The 15,152-nt window shown below is 41.3% G+C and overlaps 1 pseudogene; it reads right to left on the minus strand.

Moving 5' to 3' along the window:
• Window positions 1-2,936: 2,936 nt before the first annotated feature.
• On the minus strand, window positions 2,937-13,914 carry LOC119301128 (annotated as a pseudogene).
• Window positions 13,915-15,152: the final 1,238 nt, after the last annotated feature.

Consider the following 15,152-nt stretch of genomic DNA (forward strand, 5'->3'; position numbering starts at 1 on the left):
TAATGCAACCTCATTGAGACAAGTACTTGATCAATATTGTATGAACTCTGGTCAACTCGTTAGTGATGCAAAGTGTAGCATATACTCCAGCCCAAATGTGGATGTCCAATTAAAAGCTGACATTTGTGTTGAGCTTAGTATTACGGCTGAAGCAATGGTTGATAAATACTTGGGGCTTCCTGCTATGGTGGGTGTGGATAGAAGTGATAATTTCTTGTATTTGGTCGAAAGAGTGATCAACAGGGTGCAAGGTTGGAGGGAAATGATCCTATCTTTAGGGGGAAAGGAGAACCTAATTAAAGGTATAATTCAGTCTTTACCCGTGTTTGCTATTTAAGTGTTCAAGATTCCCAAGAAAATCTATAAGGAAATCACTGATGCTATATCAGGTTTTTGGTGGGGTGATACTGAGGAGAAGAATAAGATGCACTGGTGGGCATGGTGGAAGATGTGTATCCCCAAGAAGGATGGGGATATTGGGGTTCAGATATTTACATGCGTTTAATCTTGTGATGCTCGCAAAGCAGGTTTGGAGACTGTTATCAAATCCTGACACTCTATGTGCAAAGGTTTTGAGAGCTAAATATTATCCTGATGGAAATCTCTTGGAGGCAGGACCGAAGAAGGGATCTTCATTTATGTGGCAAAGTATTGTTGTCGGTCTCCAGACTTTCAAAAGATGGCATATTTGGAGAGTGGGGTCAGGAAGTAATATCAATACCTCGGATGATCACTCTGAGTAGTCCATCCAGGAAAGTTACCTCTAGAAAGGGTTTTTTGCCTTCTGGATAGTGTTGATGAGTTGATTAATCCATGGATAGGGAGATGGGATGAAGATCTAATTTTGGACAATTTTTTTTGTTGATGTTGAAAGAATTTTTAGGATCCCTTTGAGCACACAATTAACTGAGGATTTCATTGCCTGGCACAAGACTCGGACATACTCCTTTTCAGTACGGTCCGCGTACTATACTGATTGGGAACACCAATTTGGTGCAAGAATCAGAAAAGATGAGGTTGGACAAGTCTAACCAAGTTTGGGAGATTCTCTGGAAGCTTCAGGTTCCTAGTAAAATGAAGATATTTGGTTGGAAGCTTTACATGGGATGATACCGGGTATGTCAATCCTTGTGAATCGTCATATACCGGTATCTGTACAATGTCATGTTTGTAAAGGGGGAGTTGAAGACTTGCGACACCTCATGTTTACATGTGTTCGAGATAAAAAAAAGTGTGGAAAGCTTTGGGTCTTCAGGAAACAATCGCCCAAGCCCTTGTTTCGGTCCGATCTGGTGGTGGCGTGCATGAGAGTATCCTCAGAGATCAAAAGTGTAATTCAACTACACTGGAACATCTCAGCTTCCAAGAGTCCATCTTAATTGGAGATTGGTACATCTGGTGGCGGAGAAGGGAAGTTGTGAAGGGCGAAGGTATGGCCATTCCTTCCAAAACAGCACCGGCCATACATGCGATAACGACCAATTGTACTAGCTCTAAGAGTGCAACTAGTGTACATGATGTTAAATGGTCTAAACTGCTCAAAATCTTTATAAAGTGAACGTGGATGCATGTTTCATGGAAGATGGAAGCGGAGCCACAACGGCCGTTCTTCAAAACCACCGGGGCGAGGTTCTTACTGGGTTAACAACTCTCTTTACGCATGTGCTTGACGTCGCTGCAGCAGAAGCTTTGGCGATGGTATGGAGCTAGCCGACCAGTGGGGATGCTCAAATGTGATCTCTAAATTTGATTGTCTTGAGATTATCCACAAATGCAAGGGGAAGTTGATATCCTGAGTCCTTATTCTATTATCCTCACTTTCTAAGGGAAGGGAATAAGGTGGCACACAAGCTTGCTAGGAGTTTCTATGATTCTAAGGGCAATTTCGTTTATAGGATTCAGTCGTCCGTTTGTTTTGTTTTGAATTGACAGTTCTTTTGCTGGCTTTTTTGGAACTTCCAGAATAAGTTGCCCACTACCCAGCTTATTATAAAAGTTGAACCATTTTTTTTTCTTTTAGAAGCCTACTAGTCAAGTCTTAACTATTGGGCTTCTAAAAAATGATTTTAGTTGGGCTTCTAGAATAAACTGGGTAGGGGTAGCTTATTTCAGCTTATTCTAGAAGCTAGCAAAAAAACTGGCCCTAATTTTGTAATTTTTTGGGCGGGTGATCCTCCCCAGATTATCCTAGTTGAACTTGTTAGTGATGTAACAATTATTTGATTTGAATAAAGTGTGCCACAAGTTCAAAAAAAGCTTGATGATAGATTACTTTCGTCTTTTTTATGGAACATAACATCTTGTTTGCATTTATAAAGCAAGTGGCTGGCAACAACTAAGGTTAGCCCAGCTCCGGCAGCTCCGGCGAGAAGGGGCAGCAGCGGGGCACCATCTGTCTGGGTGGAAGACGATGGTCGGCTCCATGAGGACTTTGTTGTATTACCTATCTTTGTTTAAGGGTTTGTAATGCCTGTTCCTGGTTAATAGATCCAATGCTTTTTCGAAAGAAAAAAAAAAGTCGGTCGCAAAAAATACTTGCTACAAAACCTCCGCAACAACCACTTACATAGAACTTATTTTAAACAATCATCTAAATTGCAAACTATTTTTCAACTAATGAATCTAGCAAATTACTCATGATTCATTTTCATTCCGTGAGACACTTGGTGGTAATGAAAGCATACTGTCAAGTTATTGTCAATTATTAGATACTGGTCCTGAATCAAACCTACAGTCACCTGTCCAGTATAAGGTTTCTTGACAGGTACAGGTTGCATCTATAGAGTACTCCCTCCGTTCAATATTATTCGGAGCTGATTTAGTACAACTTTGTACTAAATCAGCGACAAGTAATATGGAACGGAGGGAGCACATCACAACAATTAATTTTAGGCAAGTACCAGCGCAAGATTAAACAAGATATCATCTTGCAAAAAAAACGATTAAACAAGATATCTCAATTAAAAGGACAGCTTGTAGTCAAAGCCCGAAAGAGTTTGGCATATGCCAAAAGTACGCGCTTACAAATGGAGCAAAGTTTGAATCTGGAATTCACATCCATAAGCCTTCTAGCGATCAAGTGTCAACTGCTACTACTACCCGAACACGACCATCCTAACCACGGACACTATACCTTCCAAAAAATTGCTCCCAGCCAAACCTGTTGTCACCTATCCAATATCAGGTTTCTTCACTCACAAAAAGTCAACCCTGCTGCACAACGATCTGACTAAAAGCCCACGTCAACAGAAGAACATCGAACTGCACACATCAGCATGCAGCCGTGGCAGTTCCGGGACTGTTGCTGCTGTTGACGACGAAGGGACACCACTCCCAGATGAGGTATCAGCAAACTCCTCGAATTTTATGAACTGGCTCATCTGCGCTGCTGCAAGGTGGGCGTAACAGATAGGTGCCACTGGAGAATATGAAAAACACAGCATTGATCAAATGTCATGACACACTTAAAAATACAAAAGGAAGTACATTGTGATATACTACTACAATGTCAACATACCCACAGATATTGCAGTGGTGCTCCTCTGGTACCTGAGCAACAAGCACAAAGAATAATATCATCAACCAAACTCATAAGAAAGTAAAGAACCACCACGTACTGTACAGTAACAGATTGGGAAATAGCCGTGTACTTACACATAGGAAAGGGAAAGAACTAGGCTCTGGAGTTCATCTGCTGTGAAACCAATCTGATCAAGCAAGACATGATAATGGGTGGGCCTTGAGGTGCCCTACGAGGGAGCAAACATTTCACAGTATTTAGGATGCCAAATATACACAGCACATGAAAAGTCTGACACACAATTAGGCAATTGATGGTAAAATGCATAACCAGCCACTAATTTTACAGTATTTAGGATGCCAAATAAAGCCTGACAGATAACTACGCAATCAGCAGTCGAATCACAAACTGCTAGAAATGATGCAATTTCCAAAATATTGGGTTGGTAAGCAGGGAGACTTACTATAGGTCCCGCATGAGCACACATGTAGAAATCATACTGTTTCGGATGAACAATACCCGAGTCCACTACAGTCCCTGTTCATAAAGCCAGAATGCAATTTAGTTCCTTAAATTGTTCTCTTTTCGTTGGTGCGGATGCGAAGTGCTCCGCTATGTTTGACATAGGACAATTGCATACCAGCTGGAACATTATCTGGTGCGTCAGCTTGGAACAGTTTCGTGTGGTGATTCTTTTGAGCAATAATAACTGTAATCTTTGGAGGTGGCCCCTGACCCATATTCTGGTAAGCCTGCATCATTAAAATTCTGTAAAAAAAAAAGAACATTTCCAGAAAAAGTTTCCCAAGCCGAATAAGTGCCAAGGACAACCTTTATTATTTGATCAACCTCAAGATTCAGTACTTGGCTAAACTGAGACTCACTCACACCATCCCTGCATATGTTGATCACATAAGAAAATGATGGACGAATTCAGAATACTGGTAACTAGTTAGTGCAGAAAACGTGCAGCTGAAACACAGGAGACAACAAAGACAAAATTCTAATTTATGATGTCAATGCATTGAACAATGCTATTGTTTCCACATACAAACAGCAAGCTAAGCTTGGACTTTTGCATGTAGAGGGAAATAATTCGTTCACAATATCGAGTTCTTGTGTGGAATACCATGACTTCTTAAAATTATATAAGTTCAAACAAGATGATGATTACTTAGAATGTAGCCTCTGTGGAAGTAAAGCCAACAGTCGATCATGAACTACAAAAACTGGTTGTTTTTAACTTTTAATAGAAAATAGGTGTGCTAATACAAAGAAAACGTAAATATAGGAACAAACACTAATAAATAAATATATATCCATTTTTTAAGACAAAAAAATGGAATAAATAATGCAGCATATTTATCGTAAACTTCTACATGAGATTTGTGCATGTCATTTTGATATGTTTCATGGGTGCCACATTACCACTATCATACTTAATTCTTGATTATAAAAGAAAATAAATAGAAGGCAGAAAGAAAAAATGGTTTAGTAGTTCCAGTCCCTTTTTCTGTACATAGATAACTGAACGCTTGTGTGATGGAGATCTCTCTTTGTCAAACAGAAAAAAATACTACCAAATGTGTCTTTCCTTTTTAAGGCTAAATCAAGCTTTGATCATCCGAGCAAATAATTCTATGAGAAAACTTAACATACCTAAGGCCATCAGCATAACTATCAGAATGTAAATTCCAAAATACCTATAACATGTCATGCCAATAATAAGAAATACCTGAAGATGATTATCTGCTCTGGCTTTCTTTGTTGACTGGTTGTGTAGAAGTCTAGTAGAAGTTCCCTGGAAAGCAAAGTGAAAGCAAAAATATGTGACAGGCGTAGAACAACATACTCCCCCCGTCTCAAAATTCTTGTCTTAGATTTGTCTAGATACGGATGTATCTAATACTAAAATGTGACTTGATACATCCGTATTTAGACAAATCTAAGACAAGAATTTTAGGACGGAGGGAGTACGTAGTACTACAATAGAGAGAAGTGCATTTTTCAACCCCGAACTCTTGCCCTAGTCTAATTTACAACCCCGAACTTCAATACCATCTAAATTACAACCCTCAACTCTCAAAACCGGTCAGAATTCAACCCTCCCCTCCTTGTTCACCGGTTTTGACCAGGGGTTACCAGTTTTGACCAGTCAACAGGTCCAATCAGCATGCCACGTCGGAAAAAAATTCAAAATTTCAAGAAAAATATAAATAAAAATCTGTAAGATCGAGAAAAAATCAGGAAAAAAAACAAATTTCCGAAAAAAAGTTTGCGAAAAAAATTCGGAAACTTTTTCCGTGATATCCGGGGGGAAAAAAATCAAAAAGTTGAACTTTTTTGGAAATTACTTTTTCTAGATTTTTTTTCTATTTTACAGTTTTTATATAATTTTCTTGGGAATTTGAATTTTTTTCCTTGCATTTTTTTATTTTAAGTATTTTTTGGTTTTTCATGGAAATATCGATATTTTTGTTTTTCAGAAATTCGATTTTATTTATTTTCCCTGATTTTTTCCCGGAAATTTGATTTTTTTTATTTCTTTTCCTGGATTTTTTTTATTTTACAGCTTTTTAAAAATAATGCTGATGTGCCATGCTGACGGGACCCGTTGACCGGTCAAAACCGGTCAACAAAGAGGGGAGGGTTGAATCCTAGCCGGTTTTGAGAGTTAGGGGTTGTAATTTAGACGGTATTGGAGTTCGGGGTTGTAAATTAGACCAGGACAAGAGTTCGGGGTTGAAATATGCACTTCTCTCTACTACAATATAACTAAAAGAATGCCAGGTGTAAACAGAAATAACAGGTGATAAGTCTACAGTACCTTATTATACCATCATCCTTTCCATTATCCAGAGGCTTAAAAAGAGAATCAATCATCTCAACCTTTGGAGACTGGGTCCGTACAGATGCCCTGTAGCGTGATATTAGTGGCCAACATCTAGATCCAACAACCTGTAGCATATGCAGGGTAAATAAAAATCCCACAGATGTTCAAAATAGTGATTCAAAAGTGATGGATTTTGCTATTGTTCATTGAATGGTGCAGACCCTTTTTATAAATTGTACAGACTATTTGTGCTACATATCCGTCTAAACTATGCAGCTACTTTTAGGAGTACTCAAAGGGATGGAAACACAAGATATTTTCTTGATGCAAGTACTGCAAGAGAGGGAAGAAGACATACAGCAGCAATTGATGGTATATCTGATCGACCTGGAGAACCATGTGAAACATCCATTCCCAAAATTATTGTGGGTATCTTATTGATAACTGGAATCTTACGGCTATGCTCCAGTGCCAGCTTAGAGTTCATTCCACCAAGCTATTAACAAAAATAAACATGTTAAGAGTTCATCCTACCAAGCTATTGTAAGTGAGGTAAGACAGTTGGGTCAAACCTAACAGGCACAATCAGATAAAGAGACAAGTATATGTACCTTAGCATTGATCTTTAGAAGAACATTGGTGAAGTATTGATCATTCATCTTAGCACTAGGAACAATGCATTGAGTGACAATACCCATCTCATGAAGATTTTTCTTCTTCCATGGGCCTTCAAGAGAGTAAAAGAAGATTGTTACATGAAGATCCACGAACAGCAAAAGAATATTGTTTAACATATTACCATAAATATCACAATTCTTCCTCTCTGGTAAAACACATAGCAGAAATTCCGGAGGACCAGGAAGGTTTGCTTTAACTTTTTCGAACATCCTTTCAACTCTTACAATGGGAGCACATCTCCTAGCTTGGTTATCTTCATCCACCAGGCTGTAAGGGCCTTCAATGATCTACGCAAGACAGGAGGTATAAAATATGCCAACAGATGTCATTACAAGACAAGCTACATGCTGTCATGCTTTACTGCGAAATAAAGGAGTCATGGAAGAACTTACAATGCCTTTGGTTCGTCCACAGTTTATCAGCTCTCTTGAGATCCGGCTCATGTCACAACGAGCAGAGAAGTTCACAATTGCCCAACGCTCAATCCTAACAGGCTCAAATAGTTTCTGCAATAGTAATAAATGAAATTTAAGTTCAGTACAAAATACTTTTATTAGGTGTGCTCCGTCACATGTAACCAAGTAGCAACCTTGTTATTATAATTCCACCTGCCCTTGAATGGAACACAATCTTGACTATTTCCCACAACCAACTGGAATAACATATCAGAACAGTTTGAAAAGATTAGTCATGTATATGGAAAGAGCAAAATGTAAAATAGATTAGGTCTAACCATTGGTGCAGACAGAACACGACCCTCAACACGCGTCAGTTGACTATCAATTTTAATGCCACAAGAAGAAAAGATTGGGTCATCATCATATCTGTTACTTTTTACTGCCTGTAAATTGCATGTCGTAAATTGCATGTCAGTAGCTAAGGAAGAAACTAGAAGTTGTAACATCTCAACAGAAGTCAACAAACCCACATCAGTAACAACTCTCATGCGATCCTGAGGTTTCTGTCGTGATTTTTCAACTAATGTCGTTCTTTGCTGAGAAGACAGTGCCTTCGTATAACGTTGAAGTGATATCATGTTCGCCAGCTGCACCATCAAAAGGAAGACATATATCACAACTTGGACTTTGTGTGCAGCCAGCAACTAAAACTGGTGAGACACACGTAAAGTGAATAAACAGTCAAGGCTACAACCTCAATTGGGAGATAATTCGGGCGTTTCGGCTTTCCCACATCAAGACATGGCAGATAAGGCTTCTCCAGAAACACTTGCTTGGATTTAAAATATTCTTCAACAGTAATATCAACAGTTTGACCTTCACTGCTTCCACTCCGAACTTTCATTGGAAATCTGCGGATCAATTTAATTTCGACATGACTAAAGCAGGTTGTAGAATTGTAGTGACTATTAAATAAACTAATATCTCCAGTAAAATAACGTTTGTGTTCCGAGTGGCTCTAAACATTGGTTTTTGCATTATGTGGAAAGGTCATAAAAGTATACATTATACAGACAATTGATGTGACAACTATATTTTTTACATCATGATTTCAGTCTATATATTTACAAAGATATCACTGCTGAAAGTTATACAAAATTAACTGTGTGAATCCTACAGCATTATGTTCTTATAACTGGAGGAAGAAAGTCAAGGCAGGTTGGACAAACAAGATTTAGAAATGGAATAAGGATAGATGTGGAATTGGGGAACCCGTTTGTGAGAAAAATAATGAATAACGCAATGCAGGAATAGAACCATACGTCTGTCTAGAGCAAGGCTGATCACTAAGCCTAATGATCTTAAATTCCATGTTGTTGTGTGTAGCTTTAACTCTCAGATTTTTCAACATTCTCTTTGCCTGCAAGATATATATAGATACAAGTTTGTGACAAGTTCTAGAAATATGCATCATGAGAAGAAAAAAATAAGCAAAGAAAATATATGTTCAGTAGAAAAATAAAAGCTGGGATATCAGGCAGTGCTATAATATCATGAACCTTGGGCCAGTCAATGTCTCTAATGTCTCTGACATTTTGATTTGTAAGGAGGAAGTTGACAACAGGTCCAGGGGTCACAATCATAGTAGTCGAAACATCTGTTTAACATAGATGTGCCACATCAGTTTCTCATGATTAGCAAAGTGGATCAAAATACACAAGTCGACCGAAGAACACATACCCATGTTCAAAGATAAACCATTCATTGTAGTACGGAAGCTAGAATGGAGTCCACGACAACCACTGACTCCACCAGTTAAATCAACTACATTTCTACTGTCATCACTGAAGAATGATTGTCTAACAAGTAGGCAACCTCTGGATACAGACAAACAATAATTACAATCAGAATGAGACTGAAGAGGTAAACAGAGTTTAAAACTACATTATCCATACCGCTTAGCCTGCTGTTGCCTTAAAACAATGTCAAGGACTCTCAGAGCATCCTGGGCATGATCCAAGTCGCTTCCTTGAAGCGCTAGGGCAACTGATCTGAGGGGAATCCTTGCTGCGTAACTTATACCCACTATGAACTGCTTTGGAAGATGTGACCTCTTTACTCGTTTCTTGTCACCCGGGCCAGGGCTTTCATGTCCTGGACTCCCACCAACAGCCCTGAAGAACAGATGAAGTTTGGGTAAGCTTCCTATTTGTATTTCTTTATCTATAAAGTGCCTTGAGCATTAACAAAATATATTATCCATGTTGCCATTCAAAAATTTGGGACCTTAATGAGTATGATACTACAATAAATATCACTAACAGAACTAACAGCTGCATAACAATCCTTTGTGGCTTAACCAAGATATATAGCAAATAAAACTTCAACGCAGCAATCCCATGGGGGGTTAACCATTTCAAATAGGAAATTCAACACAGCAATCCCATGGGGGTTACCCATTTCAAGTAGAAATTCAACACAGCAATCCCATGGGGGATAACCATTTCAAGTAGAACTCTGTCAAATATAGGATGTTTTCCTCACTTTGGTTACCACGAGTATTTATGTGTACAAAAACAGACACAATAAAAAAGCTAGACTATGGATGAGGACAGTTGGCTACAAATCTCAAAAAAAATCAAAAAATCCTGATAGTTGGAACTGAAATACCAGTAAGCAAACAACATGACAGCAAGAACAGGGAAGTAGGCAGTGCGGACACTAAGAACAAGAATGGGTTTCCCATAAAAAAGAACAAAAATGGATCATTATCCAACTACTTGCACTTGGCAAATTCATCAGCTCACATAGTTTGCTATGATCGACGGTACATACGTACCTTGCAGATGTTTCCTCCATGATAACAGTGAACTCGAAGTTGTTCTGTGGAAGAGGTCCAACAGTAAATAGACATTTCTCGCCATCGTATGCAAAATCCTTTCCAGCAAGCTCAGAACTGTATGTTTGCAACATTTTATCGATGACCTTCCGGCCAATGCCCTTGCCTTCAACCACCTGATCGTCATCAGATTTGATGGACACCTGCAGCATAATCACAAATTTCAGAACAGGCATTGAACGATAATTATCAAATGCTTGAGAAAAGAATAACAAATGCAGAAATTCAGAATTATTCATTACACTGTATTGGTAGAAAACCGCATCAATCCCACTAAGCTTCACAGCAAAGTGGTTTGACAGCAACCTAATGGGCTTTCCTTCACGGCCCAAGCCATTCCGTGCCATTGCTGTGCGTTTAACAGTGTCATTCTTATGCACTTGTACAGCTCCACCCGTTTTAGCCGCCATAATCAGGTACCTGAATGAAGTCAGTTCTAAGGTCAATTGATGCAAAGAACATGAAGCGAATAGAAGTGGGACATAAACCATACACAATTTTTTCTTGGAAACTATTTGGAAAAACAATGTTGGCCATCCAGGGCAATTTAAAAGGTAGGATCAAAACATGACAATAAAGTGATAAAAAGGTAACATCAATCATGACAAGCGCAAGGAGAAATTGGCACACACTAAATTGAATCTGAGAAATTTAAACACATTGTGTTCCATACAAGGCAGAACAGAGCTGTACACAGGTTAATTTTATAGTAATGTTGTTATATTCTTGATAAAGGCAAACCATGTTGGGCTCTTTGATTCACAGGATTCTGAAAATGTACAAACTGGGAAAAAAACAGGAATAGGAGGATTGCATGTGCAAAACAGAAGCTTGTAAAAACACAGGAATTTTGCAGAATTGGGTGTTTGACTCACAGGAATAGTAAAAGACACAGGAATTCTAAAAAAGCATAGTCAAGTGTCAAGTAAAGGTTAAACATATGCAAAGGTAAGATTAGGTTGTTATTATGCAACTTATGCCTTTGCCCTTGTTCTTTGAGCAAAGAAATGAAAAAATGAGACAGATGTGAGTGGATTGTAAAATTCCTTTGTTTCTCCTCTGAAAGTCAAACCAAAGGAAAATGTGTCACCAAAGGAAAATTTCCTATTCCTATGTTTTTCCCTCCACTTCTCCTATGAATCAATGCCAAAAGTTATAAGTCAGTGCTACATTACTCTTTTATTATTTTGTATGAACCTATTTTAGTAAAATAATTGTAAAACAAAAAAATTCAGTACCGGAAATAAAAAACTAAAAGAAGAAATACAAAGAGGCAACAAGCACAGCAGCTTCTTGTTCTGGGTATTTTTCATTTTCAAGGGGATACTACTGCAGCATATGAATAGAACACTGAGGTTGTCTATTAATAGTACTAGAAGTAGCTTAACAGAACTGAAACAAAACATATCATAACTGGTCTAAGAACTCCACCAAGCATTAGCCCTTAACATGCAGTGCTCCTGCGTGGTCTCGGGAAAAAAGAGAGCTCTCCAAATTCAGAATGTTTGTACAACCAGCAACACGAGCAGATATTTGAATATTTTCTGTCGACATATAATAATATACTTGCATCTAGATCTAAGATCTACTCCCTCCGTTCACAAATATAAGATGTTCTAACTTTTTTCTGAATCAGATGTATACAGACGCATTTTAGTGTGTATTCACTCATTTCAGTCCGTATGTAGTCCATATTGAAATATCCAAAACATCTCATATTTGTGAACGGAGGGAGTACTACATTCGACCCGAAAAACTATACTAACTGCTATCATTAGTAATAGCTTGCAGTGGTCTTCCACTGTAACACTCAATCCTGGCATGTCACTAGGTCTACCGTCAGCCATTAATAAACAATGAATGGTATGTTTGTGCCCACGTATTAGCATGCAGAAGGAACATGGAATGAATACAGCTGAACTTTTAATACAACTACAACAACATGTACACATAAACTCAAGTCCGTCCAAGTAGCAATCAGCACTTCAGGACCAGTTGCTGAGACATATGGTGGAGCACCCGGGAAAAGGAAAAGATAGATCGTGCAAAACGCCTACAACAGTGAAATGGCAGTGAACCAAAGCAATTTTGACAAAACTCAGACCAAATAAAACACCTCCATATATTGCTGTTTAAACCATGGGAACAGTGGTGCAGGATAGAAGCAGGGTATAAGAAAGTTCCAGAAACACACTACAATCATTGGAAAGTGTCCGCTAGTCCAAAAAAGTACATCCAGAACACATCAGCATCACAAAAATCGTGAACGAAATACTATCTTAAAAGCACTGTAACAGTATTGTTCGCGACTACATAACTGTAATCTGAAAATGTTGGACCTGCTAAATCGGAACTCTACATCCAGACCAGAAACAGCATCGAGAAACGATCTGTCAATCTATCATGAAGCACAAACGGGGAAGAAACTGAATCAACTTGGCTATTTCAAAAAAAAAGGGGCAACCAAATCCACCGAAACAGGAGACCGGGGGAAATCAAAGCCGAATCCAAACCCTCACCACGCAAATAGAGCAAACTAGTACCAATCCAAGCCAATGTTCATATCGATGCAGAAGTAGGCAGCAAGTGTGGAAGCGGAGATCTATGCCACGATAAAGCAAATGCCATTTGCTGAGTTGCAAACCCCAAACAATCGAAACTCGCGTGCACCAGCAGAGCATGAGATTATTGCACCCAGACCTCCCGGGTAAAGCAGTTCGGCCACGAAATAAGAACCAAACACCTAACCGGTCATGAAGAAAAGAACCACCCAGAGAGATGCTTCTACTCTACCTCCGTACCAACAATCGGACGCACGCAGTAACAGGACGGTTCTAAATAAGTCACAGGACGGCCTGACGGCCTCAATCGTCTATCTAGAGATGAAAAATCGCTAGGATCAGGGGCAGCGTCTGCAATATCACACAGCAATCTCGAATCAAACAACCCGGAACCCCTAGCCCCTGACCAATCACATTGGGCAGAACCCAAATCCCCCAAAACGGTCACCGAATCGAACCGAACACGCGCCGTGGAACGGAGGGAGCGAGACCAGCACTAGCACCGGGCCCCGGAGATCGATCACACGAACCTCTCGACGCAACCGGCCTCGAATCCAAAGCAAGGCAGAACCCCCGAAACGCCCGCATTGCGCGGAACCAAAATCCCCTACCAGACACGCGCCGTGGAACCGGGCGAGCGCGACGAGCACCAGCACCGCGCTCAGAAATCGAATGCACAAACATCTCGAACCCAACTACCTAGAGTCGGAGCAACACGAAATCGAAATGCACCTCGCGTTTCACAGAACTCCCCCAATCCCACCCCCAAAACCCCGCATGTGCGAGCCACAAAAACCCTCAAAACCCCACGCCGGATCGAACCAGGCGCTGCGGAACCCAACGATGCGAGCGCGAGCAGACACGAACCCACCTTCCAGAGCTCGCCCGGAGATGCGGAACCCTCTCGCCTCCGCCTTCTCCGCCTCCGCGCCCTTGGGAGGTGGATGGAGGGGAAGGGAAGAGGTGAAAAAGGAAGGCGGGGCGGAGGACGCCAGACGGCGGGGGGTGGGATTTGGGAAGAAATGGGAATGGGACCGGCTATAAGTTGGCCTGCGCTTCGGGCCTTCTTCCGCATCGTGAGCACGCGGATCTGGTCCGTCGGTTTGAAGATAGACGGCTGCTTGCGGTGGGTTTCTCCTCTTTTTCTCAACGGGTTTTCGGGGGCTAGTTTTGTGAACCGGATATGCTAAACGGCTGAACCACAACGGGGCAACCAGCCAAGCTTGTTTATTCGGAAGAAGAAAGAAGAAGATAGAAGAAGAAAAAAACGGCATGGCGCAAGCGTGTCTCGCTGGGCTGAGACGCGATGGTGCGCGTTTGCTGGTGGAAGCCTTTGGTCGCTGACAGGTGGGCCAGGCCAGTGACGTCGGTCAGAGGAGGATCCAGTTTGCGGGTGGGGCTCGACCGATGGCCAGGGATCCACTCCACAGCACGGCAAAATAGGCGGCGTTGTTGACGCCTCGCACGACCGAGCAGAAGTGCATCCTTGGCCAACTGCGTTGACCCATTTCTTCGGTTATTTTCGTTTGGATCCGTGAGGACGAAAACCACGACTCAACGTGCTGATGCGAATACAAATTCTTTTTCTCAGAGCAACTTCAACGTGCCCACGCATTTTATGCGCGCGCGTTCATTTGGGTTAAAATGAACAAAAAATTACGATCCGACGCGCTGACGCAAATGGACAACTATCCGTGTTTTTCGTCGTCTGTGACCCATTTCTGGCCAAAATTTGGGTTGGGTTTGTGATGGCGCGGACGCACGCGACGGCCGCCTTGTCCTCCCCCTGGCACGTCCGTCGGGGCACAACGCCCGACCCCCCCCCCCTTCCCTTCGCATTCGATACCTTCGGCCATGCCGCCATCGTCGTCGCCTCCCACTTCATGTCGCACAGACGTTGGTATCCATGGTACCTTGCGTGCGAAGTGTCGAACACCTTGTGGGCAGGCAGCGGCGTAGTCCAGGTGGTGGCATAGCCGTGGAGGTGCTACGACGGAGGCGAAAAGAGGCCACCAACGCTGGCAAGTATGGGCATCGGATGCGGTGTCGAGGTGGGGGAAGTGTGTGGATGCGGGCGACGACCTGAGTCGTTTTTTAGAGTAAGAATGATGGCGGAGTACTCGGTGAAAGAGGATGAGGTGTTGTGCGATGCGTGGTTGGCCGTATCTGCTGATTTCGTAGGCAGGAGCAGAAAGGGGGGGGGGCTTTTGGCACAGCGTGCATGGTTGGTTTTATGCGCGAAAGCACATTGCGCCCTATGGCA

Source organism: Triticum dicoccoides, chromosome 5A (genome assembly GCF_002162155.2).
Source record: "Triticum dicoccoides isolate Atlit2015 ecotype Zavitan chromosome 5A, WEW_v2.0, whole genome shotgun sequence".
Taxonomy (NCBI): Eukaryota; Viridiplantae; Streptophyta; class Magnoliopsida; order Poales; family Poaceae; genus Triticum; species Triticum dicoccoides.